This window comes from Leucoraja erinacea, chromosome 21 (assembly GCF_028641065.1).
Source record: "Leucoraja erinacea ecotype New England chromosome 21, Leri_hhj_1, whole genome shotgun sequence".
In the NCBI taxonomy this organism is placed as follows: domain Eukaryota; kingdom Metazoa; phylum Chordata; class Chondrichthyes; order Rajiformes; family Rajidae; genus Leucoraja; species Leucoraja erinaceus.
Window position 1 is genome coordinate 34,205,430 of NC_073397.1, and position 11,715 is coordinate 34,217,144.

Consider the following 11,715-nt stretch of genomic DNA (forward strand, 5'->3'; position numbering starts at 1 on the left):
AACCCTAGATGGTTTTAGTTCTCGTTCCAGTTCCGGTTCTAATTCTAGTTCTCGTTCACAATGCCTCCAAATCTGAGGAAGGACATTCTTGCCATAGAGGGAGTACAGAGAAGGTTCACCAGACTGATTCCTGGGATGTCAGGACTTTCATATGAAGAAAGACTGGATAGACTCGGTTTGTACTCGCTAGAATTTAGGAGATTGAGGGGGGGATCTTATAGAAACTTACAAAATTCTTAAGGGGTTGAACAGGCTAGATGCAGGAAGATTGTTACCGATGTTGGGGAAGTCCAGGACAAGGGGTCACAGCTTAAGGATAAGGGGGAAATCCTTCAGGACCGAGATGAGAAAAACATTTTTCACACAGAGTGGTGAATCTCTGGAACTCTCTGCCACAGAAAGTAGTTGAGGCCAGTTCATTGGCTATATTTAAGAGGGAGTTAGATGTGGCCCTTGTGGCTAAAGGGATCAGGGGGTATGGAGAGAAGGCAGGTACAGGATACTGAGTTGGATGATCAGCCATGATCATGATCGAAGGGCCGAATGGCCTACTCCTGCACCTATTTTCTATGTTACTATGTTTCTACGTGGAAACAGACCTTTCAGCCCACTGAGTTCGCTGGGCAAGTGTGGTGAACTGGAAGCATCGGCTAGTAGGTTCATAACAGATAGGAGCAGAATTAGGCCATTCGGTCATTTGTCCACTCTGCCATTCTATCACGGCTGATCTATCATTCCCTCTTAACCCCATTCCCCTGCCTTCTCCTCATAACCCCTGACACCCATACTAATCAAACATCTGTCTATCTCTACCTTAGAAATATCCACTGACTTGGCCTCCACTGCCTTCTGTGGCATGAAATTCCACAGATTCACCACCCTCTGACTAAATAAATTACTCCTCATCTCTTTGCTTAAGGAAAGCCTTTCAATTCTGAGGCTGTGGCCTCTGGTCCTAGACTCTCCCACTAGTGAAAACATCCTCTCTACATCCACTATATTCAGGCCTTTCACTATTCAGTAAGTTTCAACGAGAACCCCCTCATCCTTCTAAACTCCAGCGAGTACAGGCCCACTGCCGTCAAACGCTCATCATATGTTGGCCCACTCATTCCTGGGATCATTCTCGTAAACCTCCTCTGGGACCCTCTCTCTCCAGCACTGGCACATCCTTCCTCAGATATGGGGCCCAAAATTGCTCACAATACTCCAAATGAGGCCTGACCAGCGCCTTATAGAGCCTTCAATTTCAGAGCCTTATAGAGCCTCAGGAATACATTCCCTGTTTTTGTATTCTATCTTCTGGAATAAATGCTGGGGGGTGGACAGGTCACTGAAAGTTCAGGGTCAGCCGTGAGGTACAGTTTTGTTGGCCTAACGCCAGTCGTGCAAATAGTGGGAGACTAAATTAGAAAATGAATTTCCTATTGTTGACCATTCATAGAAACACGGAAATATAGAAAATAGGTGCAGGAGTAGGCCATTCGGCCCTTCGAGCCTGCACTGCCATTCAATATGATCATGGCTGATCATCCAACTCAGTATCATGTACCTGCCTTCTCTCCATACCCCCTGATCCCTTTAGCCACAACGGCCACATCTAACTCCCTCTCAAATCTTCAACTTGGTATTGATTGGGTGCTGTCTGTGTGGAGTTTGCACGTTCTCCCTGTGACCGCGTGTGTTCCGGTTTCCTCCCACATCCCCAAAGACGTGCGGGTGTGTGCAGGCCTGTCTCCGCACGACATCTCTGAGCGAAACCTTTAGAGCTGAGGACAGACTACTCACACAGAGCTGAAAATTAATATGAGAACTCGTGGCAATAAATCAGTGAACTGACTTTAATAGGAGCAGAAAATTAGGAGTGATCACCAGGACATTTTAGGGGACTGCTCAGTTGAAGTTAGTCTCCGCATTTTTATTGTTCAATAAACCTGAAGCCTCGAGTCTCTCTGTAGCTGCGATCCATTTTGCGATGATATTGGAGTAAATCCTTATATTATCAGACTTTGCATCTTAGCGAGCCTGTAACACGGTCTCATTAAGGCTGTTAAATTCAATTTATTCATGAAGAAAGGGCATTTATAATCACCGCCAATAAAGAAGGGGATTGGGAGGCGGTGGTAATGCTGTCATTATCTCTGTGTACCCAATAAAAGTATCTGAACTCAAGCTATATAGTTGAACATAAAACAGTAAATCATAATGAAGTATTGACTGTACCGGGTAAGGGTTTTTTTTTTCCTTTCGATGACCTTGTATTCTTCCTTTTAATAGATTTTCCGTTGCCCTGAGGTTGGCTGTGGGCTGGTGGTTTTGTTAATTGCAAGACATGTCGAAAAATAGCTGCATCGCTTCTGGATGTACACTGACAAGCATTTCTTTCCCCCACGCATTCAAGCTCGATGGCAAACCCATGTCAGTGCATGTCATTCTTATTACTAACGTCCTGTCACTGGCACCCGACTGTGCCTTATACTCTACCTAAAGGTCACAATCAACCTTTAAAATTACAATCACGAGACATCATCAGTCCAGACTGATGTTAATCTGGATAACATTTTCTGGTCTGTTAATCAAAAGGTAATGAAAATCTGTCCTGTACCGAGTGAGAATTTCAATTACAGAGAAATAATACATTTGATGGCATTTGAGGTGTAGGCATGTATTGTTTAAATGATCTGGTCAAGTGATTATACTCGTAAACTGCAACTTACCAAAGGCTGACATTCGACACATTGGAATTATCAATTCTGGAGCTCTCTGGATGATATAATGTTGTGTCCCATTCATCCCAAGAGATTTTTTTCTCACACGTTCATTCGCAAGCAAATGGTACAAGGATTTGAGACGTAGGAGGAAGTCTGAAGAAGGGTCTCGACCCGAAACGTCACCCATTCCCTCTCTCCAGAGGTGCTGCCTGTCCCGCTGAGTTTCTCCATCACTTTGTGTCTATCTTTGAGATGTGAGATTTGTGTTTTGACTTTGGACTTTGGAGACACAACATAGACCTTTCGGTCCACCAGGTCCATACTGACCTGCGATCACCCTGTACACTAACACTATCTTACACACTATTTTGTTGGTTCACATGCTTGATCAATGGTGTTTTATCATTAATGTTTTATTATTGTTTTATGATTATTATTATTATTATTATTATTATTATTATTATTATTATTATTATTATTAGCAAAGAGGTCCTTCTGCAGTTGTACGGAGCCCTAGTGAGGCCACACCTGGAGTATTGAGTGTAGTTTTGGTTCCCATTTGAGGAAGGACATTCTTGCTATTGAGCGAGTGCAGCGTAGGTTTACAAGGTTAATTCTCGGGATGGCGGGACTGTCATATGCTGAGAGAATGCAGCAGCTTGGCTTGTGCACTCTGGAGTTTAGAAGGATGAGAGGGCATCTCATTGAAAAATATAAGATTGTTCAGGGTTTGGACACGCTGGAGGCAGGAAACATGATTCCGATGTTGGGGGAGTCCAGAACCAGGGGCCACAGTTTAAGAATAAGGAGTAAGCCATTTAGAACAGAGACGAGGAAACACTTTTTCTCACAGAGAGTGGTGAGTCTGTGGAATTCTCTGCCTCAGAGGGCGGTGTAGGCAGGTTCTCTGGATGCTTTCAAGAGAGAGCTAGAAATGGCTCTTTAAAAATAGCGGAGTCAGGGGATATGGGGAGAAGGCAGGAACGGGGTACTGATTGGGGATGATCAGCCATGATCACATTGAATGGCGGTGCTGGCTCGAAGGGCTGAATGGCCTACTCCTGCACTTATTGTCTATTGTCTATTGTCTATTATCAATGTTTAGTATTTTCTGAGTCATTCGTAACTGTCGCTGTTATGTCATGTTGTTACTTGTGGGCGGAGCACCAAGGCAAATTCCTTGTATGTGAATACTTGGCCAATAAACTTACTTACTTACTTACTAGAAACAATTGTTTGTAATTAACAGAAGCCAATTAACATAGGAACTTGTACATCTTTGGAGCTTGGGCTGAAACCGGAGCACCCAGAGAAAACCCACGCGGTCACAGGGAGAAAGCACAAACTCCGTACAGCCAGCACCCGTAGTCAGGATCGATCCCGGGTCTATGAGGCAGCAATTCTACCGCTACGCCACCTTGCCGTCCCTTTGACCAGATTGAACAACAAACGATAAACCAGTTTCAATGGCCCATAAATTATTTTAGGCATAAAGAGAATATTAAAAAGTACACAGGATTTTAAACACTGGAAAAAAAATACTAATTGTGTTATTATTCAAAGGATCGAGTATTGTCTGGAAAAGTATTGGAAAAGGCATCACAGAACACCAAACCTCACCTGACAGATTCTAAAATAATTAATAGAATAAATTCGGGCCCCTAAAGAACATTCCACACATTTATTAGATCATCTCGTGAATCTCGGAAATTCAAAAGGAAATGAGTTCATTAATTCATTTGCTTTGGGATTGTCCTATGGTGTTTCATTTTTTTTTCTCTTGAAAGAAATAATAAGCATCACTTTGAAATCAACAAAATATATATTCCACAGAGCCCTCAAATTGCTGTATTAGGGGATTTGCCTAATTTATGCACCTTGTGTTAGAGGAAATAATTGACACAACGTCCTTTTGTAATTGCAACGAGGATAACTCCAGCAGTTTCAGGATGATGCTCCAGTATAAGAAGGAACTGCAGATGCTGGTTTAAACCATAGATAGATGCCGTAAGCAGGAGCAATTCAGTGGATCAGGCAGCGTCTCTGGAGAAAAGGACCAGGTGACGTTTCAGGTCTGAAACATAGAAACATAGAAAATTGGTGCAGGAGTAGGCCATTCGGCCCTTCGAGCCTGCATCGCCATTCAATATGATCATGGCTGATCATCCAACTCAGTATCCCATCCCTGCCTTCTCTCCATACCCCCTGATCCCTTTAGCCACAAGGGCCACATCTAACTCCCTCTTAAATATAGCCAATGAACTGGCCTCAACCACATTCTGTGGCAGAGAATTCCAGAGATTCACCACTCTCTGTGTAAAAAATGTTTTTCTCATCTCAGTCCTAAAAGATTTCCCCTTTATCCTTAAACTGTGACCCCTAGTTCTGGACTTCCCCAACATCGGGAACAATCTTCCTGCATCTAGCCTGACCCTTAAGAATTTTGTAAGTTTCTATAAGATTCTCCCTCAATCTTCTAAATTCCAGCGAGTACAAGCCGAGTACAAAGAAGGGTCTCGCTGAGTTACTCCAGCCTTGTGTGTCTACATTTGGGTGATACAGTCACAAAGACTGTAAAGTCCAGGATAGAAATGGTAGGTTAACACCTGTAGAGGGACAATCTACAAATTCAAAGAAAGAAGATGGATAGAAATTTGAGTTTAGTTTAGCTTTGAGATACAGCGTGGGAACAGGCCCTTCGGCCCACCGAGTCCGTGCCGACCAATGATCTCCCGTACACTAGTTCTATCTCACACGATTTACAGAGGCCAATTAACTTACAATGCACAGCGTTGGAATATGGGGGAAATGGAGCACTCGGAGAAAACCCATGCAGTCATAGGGAGAATGGACCAACTCCATATGTTTTAGTTGCTACATTAACTCCTCAAATCAAATAATGGAACCCTGTAATCGGGTTTTCCATTAGTTTTGAGACACCAGCATACAGGTGGTGAATCTGTGGGATTCATCACCACAGATGGCTGTGGGTGTCAAGTCATTGAGTATTTTTAAAGAAGAGATAGATAGTCTCTTGATCAGGAAGGATGTAAAGATTACAGGGAGAAGACAGGAGAATGGTGTCGAGAGGGAAAAATAGATCAGCCATGATTGAGTGGTGGAGTAGACTTGATGGGCCGAATGGCCTAATTCGATTCATATAACTTAAGGTCCTAGGGACAGTAACTTCCAAAGTGGCACTCAGCCACCCACCATGGCAGTGGCTGTGATACTCTGACAACAATCGAGTCAAGAGTGTTTTATTGTCCTGAAATGGAAAAATAAAATTCTTACTCACAGCAACACCACAGATATACAAACACAGCACTCTGTAAAACCCATAAGAAACAATAAAGATATGTGTGTGTATATGTTTGTGTACACGTGTATATCTGTACATATGTATGTGTGTGTGTATGTATATTCATATATAGACACACAGACATACACATGCAATAGTAAAAAATAATGCCCTCGGGTCTATATAGCTCGGAGCCTATTTGGAGGTTGTGGCTGTAGGGAAGAAGCTGCTCCTGAACCTGGATGTTCACGTTTACAGGCTCCTGTACCTTCTACCCAGTGGCAGGAGTGAAATGAGAGTGTGGCCAGGCTGGCGTGGGTCTCTGATGATGCTGGCGGCCTTATTGAGGCAATGAGCCTTTGATGGCGGGGAGGTCAGTGCCTGCGTTGGACCGGGCAGTGCGTACCACCTTGTGCAATTCTTCGTCATACCTGGGCTGTAACCTGCGACAACCTAACCGACTGGGGTCACAGTTACAGCAGGCCTCCCCTTCACTGTTTCCCCGTCTCAACCCCTGGTGAGATGAATCACTCGGCCCCAAACCGAATTGCAGTCGAAGTGTGTAGGAAGGAACTGCAGATGCTGGTTTAAACCGAAGATAGACACAAAAAGCTGGAGTGACTCAGTGGGACAGGCAGCAATCTCTGGAGAGGAGGAATGGGTGAAGTTTCAGGTCGAGACCCTTCCTCAGACTGGTTGGGGATAAGGGAAGTGGTCTGTAGCCAAACTCTCAGCAGCTTGAACATCATGGTTCATGACCGCAAGCTTCTGAAAGGTGCAAAGTGTGTAACGGCAGCTCTTAAAGGGCCTGACCCACTTGGTGGGTTTTTTTCGGCAACTGCCGGCATCATTGACTGATGTATCAGGTCACTGAAAAACTAACGGCGTGATTACGTAATGACGCGCGACGTTTTTTCAAGTGTCGCAACATTTTTGTTTTGGCCGCATGTTGAAAATCTTTTGGGTGACCCCGATATGACGCTGGCAGTCGCCGAAAATATCGCCGTGGGACAGGCCCTTAAAGTGTGCTGAGGGCCACGGGAAGAGAACATCAATGTTCCAGTTCCACATTAGTTTATTGTCACGTGTACAGGGGCATAGTGAAATTGTTTTTGTTGCGTGCTATCCAGACAGCAGAAAGACAATACATGGTCACAATCGATACATTTACATTGTGTAGATACACGATAAGGGAATAACATTTAGTGCAAGGTAAGGCCAGCAAAGTCCGATCAATGACAGTCCGCGGGTCTCAAATGAGGACATAAGGTCATAAATGATAGGAGTAGAATTAGGCCATTCGGCCCATCTACTCCACCATTCAATCATGGCCGATCTATTTCCCATTCTCCTACCTTCTCCCCATAACCCCTGACACCCGTACTAATCAAAGGTATCTATCTATCTCTGCCTTAAAAATATCTGCTGACTTGGCCTCCACAGGTCTCTGTGGCAAACAATTCCACAGGTAGTGGATAGTAGCTCACCTCATTGGTGACCCTCGGACTATCCTTGATCAGATAGCCCTAGCACCGATGGAACAGGGTGAAGGAGAACCATGGGTGCATTTTCTTTGAGCCTTTGTGCCCCCAATTTCATGCAGTGTGTTCTTTAGAGGAGAGATTGTCAAAGTGCATGAGAAAGGCATAATGCTTAATAGGAAGCCATTTGTAATCCCGTACATGACAGTTAAATTATCAAATTGAAGACTGAGACAGGATGCTGGAGTTCATGATTAAAGTCGCTTTCTAATAATCCAAAATAAATCTTTGCAATTTTCATTTTAGTAAGATTTAATACAGATCATACCATCTCTGCAAGCTCTCCTTAATCCCAATTTTTTTCAATAGATTGGTACTGCTAAACATCTGATGATTAAGATGTACAGGATCATCTATAAACTGACCATATTAAAGCTACTTCACAAATGGATAGAAACATCTGTTCTCATTACAATTATTGATGTTAATCTGTGACTTTAACCTGATTTTACATCATAATATGAATATTAAGTCCACTATCTATATTGAATATAAAATTGGAAAACTGGATATTGATGTTGATATGAAAGCTTGCAGATTAAATTTACCCTTGAGTGCTGCACATTCATCACATTCTATTACATTTTGTACTTCATGCATTCAATGGCCACTTCTACCTGGAACAAAATCTCGCACTGTCGTGTTTCAGTGGGATTGTATTTTATTTCATGAGCAAGCAGTATTCTCCGTGTAAAAGATATCGAGGGAACTCTGTTGGACTGAGCAGCAGGGTGGCGCAGCGGGTAGAGCTGTTGCCTCGTGGCACCAGAGACCCGGGCTCAATCCTGACCTCGGCTCTTGCCTTGCACGCTCTCCCTGTGGGGTTCCCCCGGGCGCTCCGGTTTCCTCCCACACCCCAAAGACGTGCGGGTTTGTAGGTGAATCGGCCCTCTGGAAATTGCCCCTCGTGTGTAGGGAGTGGATGCTAAAGTGAGATAGCACACAGAACTAGTGTGAGCGGGTGATCGATGGTCGGCGTGGACTCGATGGGCTGAAGGGCCTGTTTCTGTGCTGTATCTTTCAATCAATCAACGTCTAGAAAACTCGTGTGCACATGTGACATCAGGGTATTAACTGGAAGTAAAGTGTTTAATAATGAGAATGACACGTCCATTTTATTGACATTAATAAATTTAATTTGAATGCTCTCCAGTCTGTCGCTAGACCAGTTCTTGTTCTTTGTTTTCCCTCGTGCTGTTTGTACAGCTGGCTGTTAGAAATCTCTGTAATGTTTCACATCCCTGTTCAAAGCCTTTTTTCTTCTAAATTATTAGGTTTGTTAAAACGTGTGAAACTTTCACGGATATGTCGCTGAAAGAGCCTCAGTAGTATTGAAAAAAACATAATGTTCATCAACTTCGTGTAGAGCAGACTGGTAGTAAAAGTCATCTTTGTTTCAATGCGCTGGGCCAGACTGAATGCAATCGGGGCCAGCGGTTCATGTAGAAGGTTGAGCTTGCGACTTAGTTTGGATTGTCCAGAAGATATTGAGCACAGGTAGATCTCCCAAGTATATCTAAGTAGACAATAGACAATAGGTGCAGGATTCGGCCCTTCGAGCCAGCACCGCCATTCGATGGCTGATCATCCCCAATCAGTACCCCATTCCTGCCTTCTCCCCATATCCCCTGACTCTGCCATCTTTAAGAACCTCTCTTAGAGAACCTGTCTCCACCGCCCTCTGAGGCAAAGAATTCCACAGACTCACAACTCTCTGTGTGAAAATGTGTTTCCTCATCTCCGTTCTAAATGGCTTACCCCTTCTTCTCAAACTGTGGCCCTTGGTTTTGGACTTCACCAACATCGGGAACATGTTTCCTGCCTCTAGCGTGTCCAAACGCTTAATAATCTAATATGTTTCAATAAGGTACCTTCTCATTCATCTAAACTCCAGTGTATACAAGCCCAGCCGCTCCATTCTCTCAGCATATGACAGCCCCGCCATCCCGGGAATTAACCTTGTAAACCTACGCTGCACTCCCTCAATAGCAAAAATGTCCTTCCTCAAATTTGGAGACCAAAACTGCACACAATACTCCAGATGTGGTCTCACTAGGGCCCTGTTCAAGTATTTGAATACCTCAATACCTGAAGAAGGGTCTCGACCCAAAGCGTCACCCATTCCTTCTATCCAGAGATGCTGCCCGTCCCGCTGAGTGACTCCAGCATTTTGTAAACCAGCATCTGCAGTTCCTTCCTACACAAACCCCAATAGAAGCTGTGCCTGGCTGTCTCACAGAGTCAGACTTTAACTAAATCATTCAAACATACATGGAAGGATACATAGTGCTGGAGTAACTCAGCGGGTCAGGCAGCATCCCTGGAGAACATGGATAGTTGACGTTTCAGGTCTTGGTGGAACTCTGGAGAACAAGGTGAGGTGATTTCGGCATTTGACTTTGGAGATACAGCGCGGACACAGGCCATCGGTCCACTGTGTCCACCCTGACCAGCGATCCTACACACAGTAGGGACAGTTTTATAACTTACCGAAGCCAATTAGCCTATAAACCCGCACTTATTTGGAGTGTGGGAGGAAACCAGAGCACCCGGAGAAAACCCACGCGGTCCCAGGGAGAACATACAAACGCCGTACTAATCATGTCATGTAAAATATACAATCTTATAGCATACCTAAAAAGGCCAATGAGCACAAAACAAGCAAGTTAAATAACTCTTTAGTGCAACATTAAAAATGGTGACTTGAATGAAAAATGGAATTGAAATATTTTGCAATTCATTACCTGTCTCCTTTGCTCCTTCTGACCTCATCTGCTCTATTTCGGTGTCCTTTGCTTATCGTAAGTTTCTCTCAGGGTCTATAAAGTCTTAGTCAGAGATTATATGTAGAAGTTAAGCTTAAATGCACAAATAGCTTTTTTTTCTCAGTCAAAAAGCTTTTATTTTTCAACAGTTTGAGACAATCCCTTGAGCCGTGATAGATCAATTAGGGAATTAAATTTGGTCAAAGTTCTGCATTGTTCCTGTACTGCTCTTCTCTTCCTTGCAGCACTGAAATATGACTATATCGAGCTGTCACGAAGAGCTTCGGGATCATGCATTAATCTTCACTCTGTTGTACTTCCACAGGCATGTCACGGTTTGTGAGCAAAGTCATTTAATAGTTGGAAGTTTCATCCGAGCTCACTCTTTAACTTTCCCCTCCAGCAGAATCTACCTCCGTCTCCCAACACTGTCTCTCTCTTTTGGAAAGTTACTCCCCGATTGTACTGACAGTTCTGCTTCTTGACCTTTACGATGATCTGAAAAACAGGGGCACGTAACAAGATCTATGTCCAGCACTTCACCTCATGCAACTGACTTCTACATTGATAAATTCAGTTAAAACATACCAGGAGACATAATATTACAGAGATTGCCTGCCATTAGCCTTTAAGATGTTGCAGGATCAGTGGACTGATTCTAATATATGGGCACAAAATTAAATGTAGATTTATTCACTTTGCACGTGTTAGATGGGCTTAAGTACTTTACTGCATTAGAACGCATATTTCTACTTTTTTAAAATTGTTTTTAAGTGAAGGACAGTTGATTTTATTGCAGCGAATTATAACATGTGGCAGAATGTTAATCTATATATATATATATATACATATTATAACAGGTGACAGAATGCTAAACTATATATATATATATTATAACAGGTGACAGAATGCTCTATTTATATATATATATACATATATATACACACATAAATATATACATAATGTGTGCGCGTATCAATCATGTGTGTGTATATTAATATATATATATAATCCTATATAAAATATAATACAATATAAAACATGTATATATTAATATTATGTATTAAAATAATATATTTAATGTTATGTATAAATAAATAAAATACGTGTGTAAATTAATATATATATTACTACATAAAATACAATATAATATATGTATATATTAATATTATATATTAAAATCATATATTTAATGTTATGTATAAATAAATAATATGTGTGTGTGTATATATATGTCTGTGAAATTTTAAGAAACTATTTCAGGCAATGTTCATTTTATGTAATGTCACTTTTTTTTAAACAGAATTAATTTTTAAGGAAGTTTTTTGAAAAACACACACAAGACTGCTCGCAATAACTTGTACTTTTTTTATTGAGAAAAGCTTAACCAAGCGTTG